This window comes from Trachemys scripta, chromosome 4 (genome assembly GCF_013100865.1).
Source record: "Trachemys scripta elegans isolate TJP31775 chromosome 4, CAS_Tse_1.0, whole genome shotgun sequence".
NCBI classification, from domain to species: domain Eukaryota; kingdom Metazoa; phylum Chordata; order Testudines; family Emydidae; genus Trachemys; species Trachemys scripta.
In genome coordinates, this window is record NC_048301.1 from 94,988,768 (window position 1) to 95,009,136 (window position 20,369).

The 20,369-nt window shown below is 44.6% G+C and overlaps 1 protein-coding gene across 1 annotated transcript in view; it reads right to left on the reverse strand.

The window, feature by feature from the left end:
* LOC117876498 (F-actin-monooxygenase MICAL2-like) overlaps positions 1 to 19,426 on the reverse strand; it is a 189,250-nt gene extending 169,824 nt beyond the window's left edge. Inside the window, exon 1 of the mRNA XM_034768763.1 lies at positions 19,286 to 19,426. The gene's annotated coding sequence lies outside the window, so the exon portion shown is untranslated. The remainder of the gene's footprint in view (positions 1 to 19,285) is intronic.
* Positions 19,427 to 20,369: the final 943 nt, after the last annotated feature.

The window sequence follows — 20,369 nt, forward strand, 5'->3', positions numbered from 1 at the left end:
CACAACGAAGCCATTTCTTTCGAAATAAAGGGCTCTTAAAATCGATTTCTGTACTCCTCCCCGACGAGCAGAGTAGCGCCGAAATCGATATTGTCATTTTGAATTAGGGTTAGTGTGGCCGCAATTCGACGGTATTGGCCTCTGGGAGCTATCCCACAGTGCACCATTGTGACCGCTCTGGACAGCGGTCTAAACTCAGATGCACTGGCCAGGTAGACAGGAAAAGCCCCGCAAACATTTGAATTTCATTTCCTGTTTGCCCAGCACAGGAGAGCACAGGTGACCACAGAGAGCTCATCAGCACAGGTAACCATGCAGGCCGATAAGCGAAAAAGAGCACCAGCTTGGACCGTACGGGAGGTACTGGATCTGATCGCTATATGGGGAGAGGATTCAGTGCTAGCAGAACTTCGTTCGAAAAGACGAAATGCCAAAACTTTTGAAAAAATCTCCAAGGGCATGATGGAGAGAGGCCACAATAGGGACTCAGAGCAGTGCCGCGTGAAAGTCAAGGAGCTCAGACAAGCCTATCAGAAAACAAAGGAGACAAATGGTCGTTCCAGGTCAGAGCCGCAGACATGCCGCTTCTACGCTGAGCTGCATGCAATTCTAGGGGGGGGCCGCCACCACTACCCTACCTTTGACCGTGAATTCCGAGGTGGGGGTAATCTCATCAGCCACACCTGAGGATTCTGCAGATGGGGAAGAGGACGCGACGACGAGCTTGCGGAGAGCACAGCACTCCGTTCTCCCCAACAGCTAGGATCTTTTTCTCAGCCTGACTGAAGTACCCTCCCAAGCCTCTACCCAAGACCATGACCCCATGGGATGGACCTCAGGTGAGTTTACCTTTTAAAATATAAAACACAGTTTAAAAGCAAGCGTTTTTTAATGATTAATTTGCCCTGAGAACTTGGGATGCATTCGCGGCCAGTACAGCTACTGGAAAAGTCTGTTAACGTGTCTGGGGATGGAGCGGAAATCCTCCAGGGACATCTCCATGAAGTTCTCCTGGAGATACTCCAAAAGCCTTTGCAGAAGGTTTCTGGGCAGTGCAGCCTTATTCTGTCCTCCATGGCAGGACACTTGATCACGCCATGCTAGTAGCAAGTAATCTGGTATCATTGCATGACAAAGCCTGGCAGCGCATGGTCCCAGTGTTTGCTGGCATTCAAGCAACATCCGTTCTTTATCTCGCTGTGTAATCCTCAGGAGAGTGATATCGCTCATGGTAACCTGGTTGAAATACGGGAATTTAATTAAGAGGACAGAGGTGGCCGTTCCTACTGGGCTGTTTGCCTGTGGCTGAAAAGAAATCCTTCCCTGTAGTAAGCCAAGCGTGGGGGGGAGGGGGGAGAAGGAGGGAAGATTGGCATTGAGCTTTTCACGTGTGGCTAGAAGGGATCTTCCCTGATACCAGCCACGCGGTGGGGGAAGGGATAAAGCAATCATCCCAGGGCTTGGGGTGGGGGGGGGGGGCTTAGTTTGTTTTCTGCTGGTGAAGGTTAACAGGAAAAGCGCAGCACTCAACGAGCTTTGCTTGGTATGTGGGAAAGGAGGGCGCAGAAGCCGAAAGACAATGGCTTACCATGGCTGCATGCAAGACGAATTCTGTTGCCCGGACCTGCGTCTGTGATCTCCAGCAGCAAAGCCACAGGCACTCAATATTAAGAGGCAAAATGCGACCTTGCACAGAAGTCACATGCGCTATGTAATGTGAATAGTGTTGTTCACCGTGAAAGAATATAAGCATTGTTCTGTAAAATGTATCTTTTTAAAAAATTCTCTCCTTTTTTCCCCGCCTTCCAGCAGCTGCAAATTTTTAAAGCCTCCCTCCTCCGTCCGGAAGGCTATCTCAGATAAGGTGTCGGAAAAAGAGGACACGAGATGAGATGTTCGCGGAAATCATGGAATCCACCCGCAATGAAAGAGCTCATCTGAATGAGTGGAAGGACACGGTTTCAAAGTATAGGAAAGATGCCAGTGAACGTGAGGACAGGAGGGACCAACATGAGGACATGAGGGACCAACGTGAGGAGAGGAGAGATGCTCGAGATGAGAGGTGGAGGCAGGAAGATCAGAGGAGGCAGGATGCAACGCTGTAGCTGCTGCGTGAGCAAACAGACATGCTCCGGCATCTAGTGGAGCTTCAGGAATGGCAGCAGGATCACAGACTGCCGCTGCAGCCCCTGTATAACCACCCTCCCCCTCACCATGTTCCATAGCCTCCTCACCCAGACGTGTAAGAACGCGGGGGGGGGGGAGGGGAGCAGGAGGAGGCTCCATGCACCCTCCCATTCCACCCCAGTGGACAGCCCAAACAAAAGGCTATCATTATTTTAACTTTTTTTAGTGGCCTTTTCCTTCCCTCCAATCTTCCTCCCAAATCCCACCTGGGCTACCTTGTCAGTTCTCTTCCTTTTTTTTATAATCAATTAAGAAAGAATACATGATTTTTAAATGATAGTGACTATTTCCTTTGAAAGCAAGCTGTGATCGAAGGGGGAGGGTGGGTTGCTTACAGAGAACGAGTCAATCAAGGGGGTGGGTTTTCATCAAGGAGAAACAAACAGAACTTTCACACGGTAGCCTGGCCAGTCACGAAACTGGTTTTCAAAGCTTCTCTGACGTGCCACGCTTCCTGGTGTGCTCTTCAAATCACCCTGGTGTCTGGCTGCGCGTAATCAACAGCCAGGCAATTTGCCTCAGCCTCCCACCCCGCCATAAAGGTCTCCCCCTTACTCTCGCAGAGATTGTGGAGCACACAGCAAGCAGCAATAACAATGGGGATATTGGTTTGGCTGAAATCTCAGCGAGTTAGTAAAGTGTGCCAGCGACCTTTTAAACGGCCAAATGCACATTCCACCACCATTCTGCACTTGCTCAGCCTGTAGTTGAACAGGTCCTGACTCCTGTCCAGGCTGCCTGTGTATGGCTTCATGAGCCATGGCATTAAGGGTAGGCTGGGTCCCCAAGCATTTCAACATCCCCAACGGTTATTTTCTGGTCCGGAAAGTAAGTCCCTTGCTGCAGCCATTTAAACAGAGTAGTGTTCCTGAAGACGCAAGCATCATGAACCCTTCCCGGCCAGCCCACGTTGATGTTGGTGAAACGTCCCCTGTGATCCACCAGTGCTTGCAGCACCATTGAAAAGTACCCCTTGCGGTTTATGTACTGGGTTTATGTACCCTGGTGCTCCGGTGCCAAGATAGGTATATGGGTGCCATCTATTGCCCCACCACAGTTAGGGAATCCCATTACAGCAAAGCCATCCACTATGGCCTGCACATTTCCCAGAGTCACTACCTTTCGTAGCAGCAGCTCAATGATTGCTTTGGCTACTTGCATGACAGCAGCCCCCACAGTAGATTTGCCCACTCAAAATTGATTCCTGACTGACCGGTAGCTGTCTGGCGTTGCAAGCTTCCACAGGGCTATCGCCACTCGCTTCTCAACTGTGAGGGCTGCTCTCATCCTGGTATTCTGGCGCTTCAGGGCAGGGGAAAGCAAGTCACAAAAGTTCCACGAAAGTGCTCTTACGCATGCAAAAGTTTCGCAGCCACTGGGAATCGTCCCACACCCGCAACACTATGCAGTCCCACCAGTCTGTGCTTGTTTCCCAGGCCCAGAATTGGCGTTCCATGGATAGAACCTGCCCCATCAACAACATGATCTCCAAAGCACTGGGACCCACAGTTTGAGAGAAGTCTGTGTCCATGTCCATGTCCTCATCACTCTCGTCGCCGCGCCACCGTCGCCGCCTCCTCCTTGCCTTGTTTTTCTGGTCCGGGTTCAGCATAAACTGCACGATAATGCGAGAGGTGTTTACAGTGTTCATGACTGCTGTCTTGAGCTGAGCGGGCTCCATGCTTGCCGTGGTATGGCGTCTGCTGCGTTCACCCAGGAAAAAAGGCGCAAAACAGTTGTCTGCCGTTGCTTTCATGGAGGGAGGGCTGAGGCTGTACCCAGAACAACCTGTGACAATGTTTTTTGCCCCATCAGGCACTGGGATCTCAACCCAGAATTCCAATGGGCAGGGGAGACTACGGGAACTATGGGATAACTACCCACAGTGCAACCCTCCGGAAATCGACGCTAGCCCCGGTACATGGACGCACACCACCGAATTAATGTGCTTAGTGTGGCCGCATATATTCGACTTTATACAATGTTTCCAAAATTCGAATTCTGTAAATTCGGATTAATCCTGTAGTGTAGACATATCCTTAAAGAGAAAGTTAAGGAGTGACTTGATCAGCCTATAAGTACTACGTGGATTCTTCAATCTAGCAGAGAAAAGAAGAATACGAGCCAATGTCTGGAAGTTGAAGTTAGACCAATTCAAATTGGAAATAAGGTGTAATTTTTAACAGGGGTCTTAATTAACCACTGGAATAGTTTACCAAGGGTTATGGTGATTCTCCATCACTGACAACTTTTAAAATCAAGATTGGATGATTTTCCTAAAAGGTATGGACTAGGAATTATTTTGTGAAAGTTCTATGGACTGTGATATAGAAGAGGTCAGACTAGATTATCATAATGGTCCCTTCTGGCCTTAGTCTATGAAGTGTTTGTTCAAGAAAAAAAGATTTGTGTGTATTTTATTCAATATAGATTCCTGGCTTCTGATATTTTTCATGAAAAATGTAGATCTCCCAAAAGGAAAGGTGAATGTAGGTCTGCTTCCTTTGTCAATTGGTCTTTATCTGAAAGGCCCTTCACAGAACACCAGTCACTTTTTAAAACTTTGCCTTTACTTGCTTAATCAAATCCAGTAGAGAAAAGTGTGTGTTTACATTGTCAATGTTAGTTTCTATCGAAAACTCATTGTTTCAGTGCCAGTCATTAAAATATCAGTAAACTCCTTGAATTAGGTAGAAGACAGGAAAGCTCCCCCTTCTGGAGAGTTTTGAAAATGCTCCTTCTTAGAATCCTAATGGAATCATCAGAAGTAAAAAAAAAAACACATCTTTCCTTCCCCTCCATTGAAATCCATTCTGGATGACATTATTGCAGGATAAACTGACAGTTTCACAACAAAATATCAGACAACAGGCCATGTCCATGTGGGAAGGACGAAAGTTGGATTCAAAGCATGGGCTGTTTCTTAGCATGTGACAAGAGGTATAATTTGCTCATTAGAGAAACAGTGTAATTAAAAACTAAATTGTAATGAAGGCTTTCATGAACTATCCTGTGTTGTCATCTCAAAAAGACAATTTGAAAAAAAAAGGTCAGCTATTGTATGCCACAGGTCTAGTCTAAAGTACTGATCAAAACTGACAGGTCAGTTGATATCTGGGAGAAAGACCAGAAAAATGAAACAGTGAAGGTAAAAACTTATTATCCAGAAAGTTTTTATTTTCTCCAAGAGTAGCAATATTTTTCACTCTCTTACATATGTGCGTAATAAAGTTCAAGGGAAGGAGGATAGTGCACTGGCTGCAGTGCAGCTGATCAGTCAGATCTTCTTCTGAAGTTTTAGCATGGTTTGTATACTACACTTTTAAAAAAAAAAAAAAAAAAAAAAAAAAAAAGCTTGTGGCCTCTTCATCAGAGTAGTTTTAGTAACTATACTAGTATGTGCATCTGAATGAAATCTTAGATGCCAGCTGCAGATGCACATAATAGCAGGCAGTGTCTTTGTTTACCTTAGGAGGCAATAGTGTTTCATGAACTAAACAAGGAGATTCTTAAAAATACTTGTACAGTTGCTTAACAGTCAGGCATATATAGATTAAAAATTTCAAAAGCTCCAAATTGATTTAGGGGCCTATATCCCCCACTGGAAATCTCTTTGAGTTAGGCTTCTTCGAGAAGTTTACCTAGTATGTCACAAGACAGAACTTTGCTTGAATGGATGAAAGAAAATTGAAAATGGAAATGTGTTTCATGTTGACATTGTGTTGTGGAATTGCCTGTTTTGTCCATTTGTACATTAAAATATTCCACTGGAAAAAGTGGACTCAATAAATAGTCTATTAAACACAGGGCTTGGGTCGCATATTTTAGTTAATGTCAAGTTGCACCTTGAACCTAGCTTTGTGAAAGTGTGTTACAACACACACAAAGAGTCTCCACTTATCTAAAATAGATATGTAGTTCTTTTTATTCAATATTAATGCATGATGAGTGCTCTCTAAATGGGAGATGTAAATTCTCTCCAACTACCCCACCTGAAGCTGTTCCTTTAAGTAAATACATTAATCAGTTGCTACTCAAATTAAAAACAAATAACGATGGGTGGTGGTGGAAATCAATGCGTTCATTAAGTCAAACACTAGCTAACAAATAGTTGGCTTTATGAATGCATAGTGCCATGTGTTTAAATTCAAAGTGAAGGGAAGCCTTCAGAAATTATTGACTGCTGGATTTTTAGAAAAAATACATTTCATATATTTGAGATATTACGGGGATGGAGACTGTTTTCTATAAACACATCTTTTCGCCTACAAATCCTGTACTACTTTTTCAGTCAAAAGAAGTAAAAACTCCTCTCACGGATCTTAGTGGTACAACTTTTGCCCAAGCAAGTGTAGATCAAGCTTTTTGGGGATCATCCCCTCCCATGGAAATACATGCAGGATCCACATTCTGGTGTTTCACTCCCCATCATTCTACCAGGACATGGGGATGACCACAAGGGGAAATTTGCTCTCCCAGGGAATAGCCAGTACTTTTTTTGCTCTGTTCCTGGATATTCCCCATGACAGCTCCCACCACAAGGAATGGTTTCCCTAATGCAGCAAGGGCTGCAGAACCGTCATTACAGCCCCAGCTCTTTTTGAAGGGTAGCCCAGGCCACGTATGCTGTTCTACCCCAGGTCTATATCCCCCAAGCCCATCTCTTGGGGCAGGAGAGGAATTGTCAGCTGCTTCCAAAGCACCAATCGCTTAACTTGTTCTAGCTGGTCCTCGGTATCATATTTATCTAACTAACTTACAGTTAAAATTAATGCACAGAGCATATAATGAAGGCACTATCTATTAACATGCATAATATGGGTAAGCCTATTGCACATTAACCTAGTTTCCTATCCAAATATCTAAGGCTCAAGGCTCAAAATACAAAACGACATAGGCTTGACCTGCAACCTTGGTTGTCATTCACACCACACACAGCAGCCCACAGTACAACTAAGTAAAGGGAGTATTAAGTTACTCAGACATTATAACAGGTTTCTGCTTAAAATTTCAGCTCAAATACCTGCTCCCAAATTTATACCAGGTACCAAAGCCACAACACAGTGTCTTATTAAATGTTTGGCATGTTGCATCAAGTTACCATTAGTATGTAGTTATACGTCATGGCACATCGTGAGCCCATATGGCAAGGTAGCATCACATAATGACTATGAGTCGACAATGCGACGTGGCGGTGAAAAAAGCCAATGCTGTCTTGGGATGCATTAGGCGAGGTATATCTAGTAGGGATAAGGAGGTCCTGCTTCCGCTGTACAAGGCACTGGTGAGACCTCATTTGGAGTACTGTGTGCAGTTCTGGTCTCCCATGTTTAAAAAAGATGAACTTAAACTGGAACGGGTGCAGAGAAGGGCCACTAGGATGATCAGAGGAATGGAAAACCTGTCGTATGAAAAGAGACTAGAGGAGCTTGGGTTGTTTAGTCTGACAAAGCGAAGGCTGAGGGGGGATATGATTGCTATCTTTAACTATATTAGAGGGATTAATACGAGGGAGGGAGAAGAATTATTCCAGCTTAGTACTAATGTGGATACGAGAACGAATGGATATAAACTGGCCGTGGGGAGGTTCAGGCTTGAAATTAGACGAAGGTTTCTGACCGTCAGAGGGGTGAAATATTGGAACGGCCTTCCGAGGGAAACGGTGGGGGCGACGGTCCTGTCTGGTTTTAAGATTAAGTTAGATAAATTTATGGAGGGAATGGTTTAATGGTAAAACATAGTAGTCAAGGAAACCCAAGAAATGGTAGGTAAATTGTATAATGGCTGACAGGGGTCAGGCTGGTGACTCTTGCCTATATGCTCGGGGTCTTACTGATCGCCATATTTGGGGTCGGGAAGGAATTTTCCTCCAGGGCAGATTGGCTGAGCCTCTGGAGGTTTTTCGCCTTCCTCCGCAGCATGGGGCAGGGATCTCTAGCAAAAGGGTTTCTGCCAATTGAAGTCACCTAAAACAGGATTGGGGACTTCAGCAGCAGAGTCCAGGGAAGGGGTAGGGACGGTTTTATGGCCTGCAGCATGCAGGGGGTCAGACCAGATGATCATAATGGTCCCTTCTGACCTTAAAGTCTATGAGTCTATGAGCATGCCAAGAATGCTGACAAGAAATTTAAAACAACCCCCACTTTCAGAGCACTTTTAATGGAAAGTATGTCAAACTGTCCAACCCCATATGTAGTCTTCATTTTCTGTTTGAAAAATCCATTAAAATAATGCACTACATGTTTACGTATTCACTTTAACAGGTTTACTATTAAAAACAACATGTTTTAGTTCAGCACACAGAACTTGTGCTCTTCTAATGTTTTAGTTGGTACACCTTGAGACATTTATTTATTAATTCAATTAAACTGAAAAACAATCACTTAAGACTCCACTGTACTCCTTTACTGGATCTGGCACAAAGACAATATCTCAAAGACTACTTATACCAACAGGTATTCAGTTAGGGGAGTTCCATTCAATTTTCAATCATGCACCAATAGTTCACATCTGTGGAACTTGTTTCCAGTCCTTAAACATGTGCACATTTCTGATACCTATTCAACCACACTAATGTTCTAAACACAAATACTGTATGTAGAAGTGACAGCTGGTTATTTATAAAATTGTGTATATAGAAATGCAAACCAGCTTTTACACTGGAGGGTGTGCATCACACGGGGTGTGAAAATCCTTTCAAACCCTCAAAATGGATCTAGACTTCAAATATTCCACTCCCTACTTGCACGCAAGAATTTTTTAGCAATGCTACAATAATGACTGTTGGTGAAAGAAAAGAAAAAAGGAAAGAAAAGAAAAGATGAAATCAACAGGTGTTACTGGCATGTAGAGAAAACTAGAATCCTGGAGCAGAACCCCATAACATGCTTCTAAACAAAGACCCCCCTTCCGTCCCCCGATGTAGTATCCAAGTTTGAATCTCAATTTTGGCTCTCCCCTGTTCAGTTTGGATGGGAAGCAGGCTAGAAAGCAGAAGACTTCCTGTCTCAGCTACAGAATACTGCCACTGCAGGAGCTTTGAAGAGAGAAGCAAGAATATTCTAGCTGATATGTCTGTACAGCACTCCATCTCTTAAGAATGACCACCAGTGGGAAAAGCAGCAGTGTAAAGACAAACATACATTCTGGGCCAGATCCTCAGCAAGTGCAAATTACCAAAGATTCACTGACATTAGGAGAGCTATGACAATTTACATAGCTGAGAATCTGGCCCTCTATGTCAGTGGTTCTCAAACTTTTTTTTCGTGGACCACTTGAAAAATTGGGGAGAGTCTCGGCAGACCACTTAATTATCTTTCCAAATGTTGTAAACATCTTTCCTAACTATTATAAAGCGCTTTGGATAAAAGAGCTGTGTGTGTGTGTGTATATAAACGTAATAAACTTTTTTGTTCTACAAATAAAAGCACATAACTCAAATTTTAATATCAGTAGTCTTACTTTTCTAATGCGACAGATGTGCCCTCTCTCCCCCGCCGCAGCAGCCCCCGAGCTGAGGCTGGGAAGGAGGGTCATCTCTCCCTGACAGCCGCAGCCCTTGAGCCGGGGAAAGTTGGGCGCTCTCTCTCTGTCTACCGCAGCCCTGCACATCCCAAATTCCCCCCACCCCCTCTTCTCACCCCACTGACCCTCCCACCTACCTCCTATTCCCCGCAAGGCCACCACCTCACTTTACATGTGAGACTCCTCCAGGGTCCAGGCACCTAATTAGTGGAGCCACGCCTGCGTGCACCTTAGAGGGAACTCTCAGAGACCACAGACTACAGTTTGAGAACCTCTGCTCTAATTCATGCCATTGGGCCAAATCCTTGTACTTCCCATTGCCTAGACCCTGAATCTTACCCTGTTCTCTTCAGAATGGCACCACACGCAGAAAATACACAAGAAACAGCTGGACAGCACCCAAATAGGACACATGAGTCCGCACATGGGGGCTGATACCCTCAGCTACCAGCGAAGCCAAAGGACACTCAGAACTTTGAACCTCTCTCAATGAGTTTGGTTGTACAATAACTGAAAAGATTTGTTCAGCTGGAAAAATATAGCAAAGTTGTTGGAATACACAAAAATTAGAAAGATAGACTAGGTAAAATGGGGACAAAATGTCCTGTTTTTAATGCTGAGGCTGCATTTCACATGGACATAATATAGCAGCATCCCCTGTATCAGAGTTTGACGATTTGAGGTCAGTAAGAATTATTGTTTTGCAGTTTCTTCCCTGCTTTTTAATATCTCTATGCTTCCACAGTCTCCCATTTACCTCTCCCTAGCCCACTGTGCTGCTCCATTTGTGTGGGAGGTGTTAGAGGTAACATACCTCCCTAACAACACTAACAGATGGACTCACCTCAGCCAGTAATCAGGACAGTTATTGTGATATGTTCCCAGCCAATAGTATATAAATGAAAATGCCATTACCTGCCAAACATAGGTCTCCCCAAAGAGAAAGAGTCTTCCTCAGTCTCTGCATTAACAATCTTCTTCCCCCCCACATCCCAACACCTATTTCAAAGGCTTATATTAGGAACTATTCTCTGAATCTTAACACACAGATTTTTAAAAAAGCCTTCCAAATGACCATTCTGGGTGTGAAAACTACAAAATATATACGGTGTATACTGTACAGTAGAGTAATTGAAGGTGCATTCAGCCTTTTAAAGACAGCACTTTGGGGGCCAATTATTGCACATTATGTGGCTTAATTTTTTAAGAAGAAATATTTGGAACGCGCACAATAAAACAGTTTTAAATGGGTCACTGAGAACATGAAGAACAGTTCTGCATAAGCTCAAAAGCTTGTTTCTCTCAAAAACGGAAGCTAGTCCAATAAAAGATTATTTCACCAACCTTGTGTGTCTAATATTCTGGGACCCACACAGCTAAAACAACACTGCGTAAACCCACACTGAAAAATTTACATAATTTTCATACATTCTAATTTACTGCTCATTTATGGCACTCCTACACAGAGGAGTAAACTGGAACAGCTCTTTGGGTGTTGCAACAGCACATCCAGTCAATAATCTGCAAGCTTAAAAAGTCTGAGAAGGGTTTATCCCGGACTAAGATCCAAAGAACTTGCTTTTTAAAAACACTAACAAACTCCATAATCACATATTTGCAATGCCAGACCAGTCATTTCAAAATTTCAGTTTAATATTAACTTGATAGCATGCAGCCAAGAAGAAAATTACTGGTGTATTTTCTAAATTTATGTGGGTGGAAATAGGATGCGGGAGGCAGCGGGAAAAAAGAGAAAACATGAGCCTGACCCTGTATTCATGACACGAAACCCCATGGGACTTTTGCTGAAGGAATTAGGCCCCGTGTACATAAAGTATTTGGAATCAGATTCACCATACTGTACAGTGACTGAATGACGCTGGCTGGCCTGTGTCAATTTTAATAGAATTATTTCCCCTTCATAGTCTCAATTTTGCAACATACAAGAGGAAAGAAAAAGGGGGTATAGACAGTGCTCAAATTACAGGGGGCTCTGGGGAGGGCCAAGCCCCCTTACTACTTTTAGGGTCTACCTGTCTTACGGAACCCTGACTTCTTACTACTGTTTAAATTAAAGCAAACCACTTGACATTCTCAACTCCCATACTTCTTTCCCCATAATTTGAGCACTGGCTACAGAGGTGCGAGGAGAGGAAATTCTACTCTCTTTATCAGTGTAACAGAGCAAAGAAATGGACTTGTATGCAGCAGAGACTCCTACTACTATTGATTAATAATAATTTCTATGTGCTAGCACAATACATCTCTCATTTAGTTCCCCACCACCACCACCCCGTGTTAGGAATGGTTAGGGTGACCAGAAAGCAAATGTGAAAAGTCGGGACAGGGGTAGGGGGTAATAGAGTATCAGGGTTGGAAGGGACCTCAGGAGGTCATCTAGTCCAACTCCCTGCTCAAAGCAGGACCAACCCCCAGACAGTTTTTTACCCCAGTTCCCTAAATGGCCCCCTCAAGGACTGAACTCACAACTCTAGGAGCCTATATAAGAAAAAGACCCAAAAATCGGGACTGTCCCTATAAAAATTGGGATATCTGGTCACCCTAAGCATAACAGCACAAAACAAAATGGTTCCCTGCCTCAAAAAGCGTAGATACTACTAGGTAAAAAGATAAATACGCTGTAAGAATCTCCATGTGTTGCCTTAAATAGAGTTTCCTTCCTTTTAAGGAAGTAAGCAAAAGACAAGCCCCAATGTGACTAAACTCCAGTTTTGGGGGAAGCGGAGTAAAATTCTACTTACTTGCAAGGCTAAATTTAATGGTCTGGAGACAAAAGAGTTAGTATTACTCAACTCTTCCATGTCAAAAATAAAGTGAGCAAACTCCAACTCTAGAATGCGTCACTATGCAGCATTAACTGTGCAAATGCACAATTAATCTGAAAAGTAATAGACCTATCTCAAATCTTTTAATCAGTTGACAGCTCAGCTAGCAGCCTTAGTTTAGAAATGAACGTCTGTGTTTTCTGGAAGCAATGCAATACACTGAAATACTAAGAATTACTAACACTGCTGGTGAAAGAGTCAGTCTCTAGTGTAAATACCTCCACAGACAGTCTTAAAGAGCTGCAAACCACACATTTAAAGATGGAGATCAACTGGTAGCCAAAGTGTTCGGATCAGGAGCAGTGACAATATTTTTCAAATTAAGAAGTAAGAAAACCAGGGATCTACAGAGAACAGATGATGAAAGGATAAGCGGGTCTGAAGAAACACAGTGTTCCACACACAATAACATATATATTATTTTTTGCATTGCCTCTAAAAATGTGTCTCATTGTTAGTTTTGTATTCTACAACTTGTTAAATTTAAATTAGGTACACATGTTGCTAACTGGAAAAAAAACAAACAGTCTTGCAATAACATACGCCTCTATTTAAAGTGACCTGACATTCTGTTTTGCAACTTGTTAATTTCTAAGGTGTCACACCACACAGTTCCTCTTACAAGGAGTCCTGCTTCCACTGAAATCAACCAGAGTTTTGTCACTGACTTCAGTCAGATCAAGATATGACCACAAAAGCCAAAGTGAGGTGTATATATTACCAGCAGCTCACAAAAAATTCTGAAGCTGTGTGGTATTTCCCAATAATTTACAATTGAAAACTCTCAGTATCTGAGTTTCCCCTAAGGTTTTGTTTCAAGTTACTGTTTTTGAAATAATAGCACTGTGATACATGTGGGGTAGATCCAAGATTTATGCCACAGGAACTGAAATATTTCAATATTTACTGACCAAAAAGAATCACAGCAGTGACCCTGTTGTCCTGCTGTCTTACATACACAGACCACCCTCCGCACCCCAACAATTATCTTGTTCACATGCCCAGTCATGAGACCGGGCATGAAAAAAAAATATTCTGCAGCAGAACTAGAGAATAAACAAAAACAACATCAGACAGTACAGTGTTTTATACTCAAGACAGTTCATGATTCTAGGACAGTCCCCTGCAAATCTGGACTTCTAATTACTTTAACGCAAAGCCAGTCACGTACCAAGAACATGTCTTATTGCTGCATGTCTTAGGGCATCAGTAAGAATTAGAATACTTAGCACATACAGAGCTTTACATTTTCAAAGCACTGTACAAATGTTAATGAACCCTCACACTTATCTACTTAACAAACCTGTTAAGTATTACCCCATTTTATAGATGGGAGACAAAGGTCAAGTTACTTGCCCACACAGCCAGACTCTAGCAGAAATTAGATTAGAATTTAGCATTTTCCAGTTTTCAATTTGGTTCTCATTTCTCTAGTCTATGCCATAAACTTCGTTGCTTTACAATTTTTTCAACTTTGTGGGAAGGGCATGATCATCAAAAGTCTGGAACTCTTATTTCTAAAAAGGTCTGTCCTTCAGGTGTCAAAACTTGAGGTATCAGTTAACCTGGGGAAAGGTGGATTACTGAGCCAGAAGGGATAGCAAATATGTTTTGCAGCAACAAACTTGGAAGGTCCATCTGAATAAAGTGTCAGAAACATATATAAGGGGATGTAGTAAGTTTAATTAATCAGATTAGTCATAAAATGTTTTAAGATTGGTATGCCAACACATCACCACATAATACAGAGAAAGCCAAGGCTCAGACTCAAATGCTAGGGCAGCACAGTTGCAGCTGTGCTGCTGTAGTGTAAACAGTTACTAGAGTGACGGAATGGGTTCTTCCATTGCTGTAGTAAATCCACCTCTCAAGAGCCAGTAGCTAGGTTGCTGGAAGAATTTTTCCACTGACATAGCAGTATCTACACCGGAGCTTAGATTGGCTTAATTCCATTACACAAGGCATAAAATTTTTCACAACTCTGAGCGACATATTTAAACTGACCTAACTCTGTAGTGTAGACGAGCCTTTAATCCACACTTAAAAGTTGTATTGGCATAGCTACCTTGGTCAGAGTGTGAAAAAGGCCACACCACTGACCAACATAGTTATGCCAACAACAATGTAGATGCAGCTTTGATGATGGAAGAGTGCTTCAGTCAATGTAGCTAATATCCTTCAGATAGATAGTGTTCCTACACCAACAGAAAGACCCCAGTTGGCATAGGCTGCGGCTATTCTAGAAGGCTATGCCATCATAGGCTGTGTTTACATTATGAAGTCTAAGAAAAAGGATTGAGACTTTTCAGTCTCAAGTACGAAAATAAAAAGGTACATGTGTCATAATAAAGTGTACCCACTTACGCTGGCTGTCGTATGGAATTATTGTTCGCTGTACATTTGTAAGGAGCTGTGTGTCACCCCATTATGCCTGCCTGAAACCACCACCACTTTGTTATCCAAAGAATGGGATCAAGAGATGAGAAAGAAGAGGACTGGGGGAATAGGGAGTGGATTCAAGGTCAAGAGAATAAATACAATTTGGGCTTTACTCCAAAGGAAAAAATAGTTACAGGATCAAGGAAGCAATTGTTCTATAAAAGAAATCCCGAAGTTCCAAAGCAAAGGCTTTTAAATTATTAGAGAAAACATAAGTATTTGGCCTTGATTTTCTCAAGTACGATTAGGCCAGGAGTGAAGTGGTCAGTAATTCCCTGCATCTTTGTTTTAGTTCATAAACATGATCACTAACTCTATTATGCATGAGAGAAGTCTTTAAAAATATTCTAAGTTATCAAAAACTAGTTGAAGTGTCCACTCAAGAATGCCCTTATTTCTAGAATACAGTGAATTGTCATGCAGGAAGAAGAAAGTGTATCTAGCGTATAAAGCAGGGGTGGGTAAACTACAGCCCGGATCTAGCCCCTCAGGGCTTTGGATCCGGCCCGCAGGATTGCCCACTGTGGTGCCGCAGACCCCGCGTCGCTCTCAGAAGCGGCCAGCATCACTTCTCTGCAGCTCCCTGGGGGGTGGGAGGCAGAGGGCTCCGTGCATTGCCCTTGCCTCCAGGCACCACCCCCGCAGCTCCCATTGGCTGGGAACAGGGAACCACGGCCAATGGGAGCTTCGGGGGAGGTACCTGGAGGCATAGCAAAAGCAGCGCACACGGAGCCCTCCGCCTCCCATCCACCAGGGGCCAAGTGCTTCCTGGAGCGGCCTGGCATGCGGCCAGGTCAGGCATGCAGGGAACCTGCCCTGGCCCTGGTGCGTGCTGCTGCCACCCCGGCAGCCCGAACCCTGCCTGCACTCCGCACCCCAACTCCCTACCCTAAGCCCCCTGCCTGCACCTCGCACCCCTCCTGTACACCAACCCCCTACCCTGAGCCCCCTCCTGCAGTCCGCACCCCTCCTCTGCCCCAATCCCTTGCCCTGAGACCCTTCCTGCACACCGCATCCCTTCCCACACCCTGCACTCCCTCCCACACCCCAACCCCCTACCCGGGCCCTGCATACAATTTCCCCACCCAGTTGTGGCCCTTGGCCCAAAAAGTTTGCCCACCCCTGGTATAAAGTGATATCCCTTTAAAAATTATTTAGATTGAAATATACTTATATAGCCTCTTTTATCCAAGATCGAGTTATTTTACAAACATTAATTGTTAACATCCCTGGGAGATAAATGTTGCAAGTCTCACAACGCCCATTTTACAGATCAGGAAATGGAGTCAGTGAGGTTAAGGATCTTGCCCAAGGTCCACTGCAAGACTGTGGAGGAGGTAGCATTAAAACCCAGGTGTCCCAACACCCATCCCTCTGCACTATGTTCCAGCCCATTAGTTCTCAGACTTTTGTACTGGTGACCCCTTTCACACAGTAAGCTTCTGAGTGCGGCCCCCTTTATACATTTAAAACACTTTTTTATATATTTAACATCATTATAAATGCTGGAGGCAAAGCGGGGTTTGGGGTGGAGGCTGACAGCTTGCGACCCCCCAATGTAATAACCTCATGACCCCCTGAGGGGTCCCAACCCCCAGTTTGAGAACCCCTGTTCTAGCCCATCCTGTTTCTCTGATGAAAAAAAGTTTGCAATACACGTCTAACAAAAAAAAGTCAACTTGAAACAAAACAGAGGCTGTTATATAAAATTTCCTAGCCCTGCCAACATATTTCAACTCTGATCTGCAGGGACCATCTCTATATGCAAGAATGTAGTTCCATTTCTTTGCTCGAATTCTTTCTTGGTTGAGATTAACAGCAAGGATGCCAATTGTGAACAGAATTTTAAAATTGACTGAAGCATCTAGATCTCTTCACGCTGGCCAGCAAACAGATATCAGAAAGTCACTAGCTTTCATTTATCAACAGCTGTCAGATTCAGTCCAATGACTTTCAGGCAACAGAATCTATATCCCATTATCAGTCTTCTGAGCCCTTTCAGTCGCTCGCTGCCTGCATTTTTTTAAACTCAGATTTTCAACCCATACCTAAAGTGTAATGTTTAATAACATAATTACTACTGTAGATTAAGCCACACTTCAAAGCCCTGAATGAAAATGGCTGTCACATCCAATTAGGCCCAATCTGTAAGCAGGAAAGGATGTTGTGCTGGTTAATGCGCACCAAGAGCCATTCACACTTAACACCACAGAGGAGTGTTGTAGCAAGCATACACAGAAAGCGTTTCTCATATTATTTCAGTAAGTTTACAAAGAGAAGCTAGCTGAAAGTCAGCATGCTATCAAATATTTGTACTTTATTTCCATACATTCTTCTACACACAAAAAGTTAGGAAGAGAAAAAGAGTCCATAAGGAAATATAAATAAAAAAAAGTAAAAGTTATTTCAGGGCTCAAAAGCTCTAAGCTCGGCAATAAAAGATCTATCTTTAGAGCAGACTAGGATTAAATGTCACTATATCCAAGACCAATCAAGGTGGTAGATTTGACTATAAAAGTAATCTAGCCAAGCAACTGCAGTTAACCTTCTTCAGTAGGAAAAAAAGCCAGTCAGCAGATCCTATTTAAGTGACAGATGTACATCGGGGGACAACACAAACCATATGTGTTTGTGTGCATTAAAACCTTTTCCAATAATATTCTTTACTCTGCAAAGTTCATACAGGAGAGCGATATTAGCATTCAGTGAGATAATATAATTTAAAAATACAAGTATGATAAAACATTCACTCATTCAATACATATCCTATTCCAAGAGAGGCTTACATTCTTAACAGATGTAACAATTGTAATCCAGTATGGACAGTGTGCATGAAGTCAGATGCCAGACAGTGAGCAGTTAGCAATTTTGAGTCTATTCACATTTATTGGCTGATCTACTGACCACTGCAGCATATCTATAATCTCTCTTAATAGCTATGCTATTCCATATAGTATTACATACAAATGCAGATGAAGTTGAAGAGATGTGTGTTAATAAAAAGTTTTATGATGAGCAAATCACAACAGTTAGAATTTTAAGAAATGCTGTTCACAGGGATGGTGTGAGAATTGATTAGTTAATGTTTGTAGAGCACTTCTGAAATGCTATGTGAATGTTAAGCATTAATTACATATTATGGTACACATACCACACACCCACTATCATCATTCTAAGTGCATAGCAAGGCTTATGCCTGGTACACAGTCTTCCCAGTCTGGCCTCAGTAGAGTTTTTTCATCTCTATAGCCAAAAAGTGTTCAGACAGTTCATCTTCACCCATTACCAGGAACAACATGTTCATGTCTGTCTGTAAACAGCCTCAGACTTCCCCTCCCCACCCCATCCAGCTCTTATCTATTGCACATACGGTGCACCTCACTTCTTCCCCGGTTCTACTAGTAATCTCTCTTTACAATTAGCTGTCTAACTTCAGGGAGGAAGTGTGAGCCCTTAACATGTGCTACTTTCAGCTTCAGGAAATGGCTTCTGTTAGAGGGAACAGGGATGGTACATTTCAAAAATATATACAGTTCTTATCAAAGAGAACTAGACCCTCTCCCCACCCCCCGAAAAAGCCAAAACAGATGGCTTGTGGTTTTCCTTGGCGGTTATTGACCAAATCAAACTCTGGTGCAATGTCAAGCCTAGCCAAAATAAAGACTGGTGCAACCTGTCAGACTCCTCTTCCCATTTAAAATGTCAGGTTTGAAGCGGCTGCTAAGTCATGAGTGGGCTGCGAAAGTCCCTATAAATCCACCTGTGCCAGAGAAATCTGAAATCGCTAGTTTCCAAAACGTCCTAATTCCTGACAAAAGACCGTTTTCTAAAACGGTTAAATTTTTAACTACACACACACACACACACACACTCTTTTCAGGCGCTGGCATCTCACTTGTGGTTATATCACGTCCTGTTTCTTTTCAAAGCCACCCGAGCCCATGAAGCTGTAGCAATACAGCCCCGGTGTGGGGCGGGGAACCGGCCCAAAGCCGGGTGGGGTGGGGAAGCGGGGTCGGGGAGGAACTGGGCTGCGGGCCAGCCGCTGCCAGGTGAATTATTCAGGAGCGCTCCCGCCTCTCAGCTGACGGCACCTGCGAAACCCCAGCCGGCAAACCGAGCCGGGCAGCCAGGAGCCTGGGGAAGCCGCAACACAGGCACGGAGGCACGTTGGACACAATCCTATTACACAAGCCCCAAACCGACCCCCTCCTCCCGCCCCGGGGACGTCCGGGAGCCGCTCGCCCGGCTGGGAGCGGGGGCCAGGGACCGCCCCGGCTGTGACTTACCGGGCACCCTGCTCAGCATGTTGGGCGCGGGGCACCAGCCGGGCTCACCACGGGGCAGGAGGGTGAGACACGCGCGCTCCTCTCCCCAGGGGACGCGGGCACATCCGCGCACGCAGCCACCAGCTGGGGCGCAGCCCAGCGACTCTGCCCCGGCCGCCTGCCCGGGCGGAGAGCAGTAGAGCTGGGCGTGGCCCCGGCCGAGCCCCGGGCCAATCAGCGGGCGGCCGGGGGGCAGAGGGCTCCTGCCCCGGCCCGGCTCGCTGTCACTGCGCGCTGCACGTGGGAAGCCCAGCGCCCGGCCTTGGCAGCGAGTCTGCCCGGAGCGGGAGATCGCCTGGGAGGGTGGGGGACACGCGGGTAGCGGTAGCGTAGCGTGTAGGGAGCGGGCCGGGTGCGGCTGGTCAGTGCCCCCAGCGCTTTGTTTACCGGCACAGCGCTGAGGGGGCCAGGCAGCAGGGCCGGCTTTAGGAAGTGTGGAGCCCAATTCGAACTTTTTCAGCGGGGCCTGGCAGGGATGACTAAAAGAAAAAAAGCCTTTCATTTCTTAGCAACCGGTTCCCTATAAAAAGTTCTGTTTTAAGGGATGTGCCATTGTATGTATTTTTTGTACATAGGGTTACCATACGTCCGGATGGCGATTTAAGAACCAAAAAGCCTGACATGTCCGGGAAAATATGGCTGTTTGTTAACCCTACCTAAAGTTCTTTTTTAAAACGATGGGCCTGAACTAGACGTGAGCTCCAGTTCACATGTGTGGGTCCCCACCACTCCCTGGGGTTGTGCTAGGATGACCAGATGTCCCGATTTTATAGGGACAGCCCTGATTTTTGGGTCTTTTTCTTATATAGGATCCTATTGCACCCTACCCCCTGTCCCGATTTTTCACACTTGCTGTCTGGTCACCCTAGGGTGTGCACATGTGTGGGTCCCAGCTGCTCCCTGCCCCCCTCATTGAAGCAGGTATGAAGGGTTTCTGCCCTGGGAGCTGCAGGGCACCACTGGACATGGGGCTGGCTGGAGGCAGGGCAGGGGCTGACTGGAGGTAGGGTCTGGCTGCAGGCAGGGCAAGGGGTGCGGGTCTGGC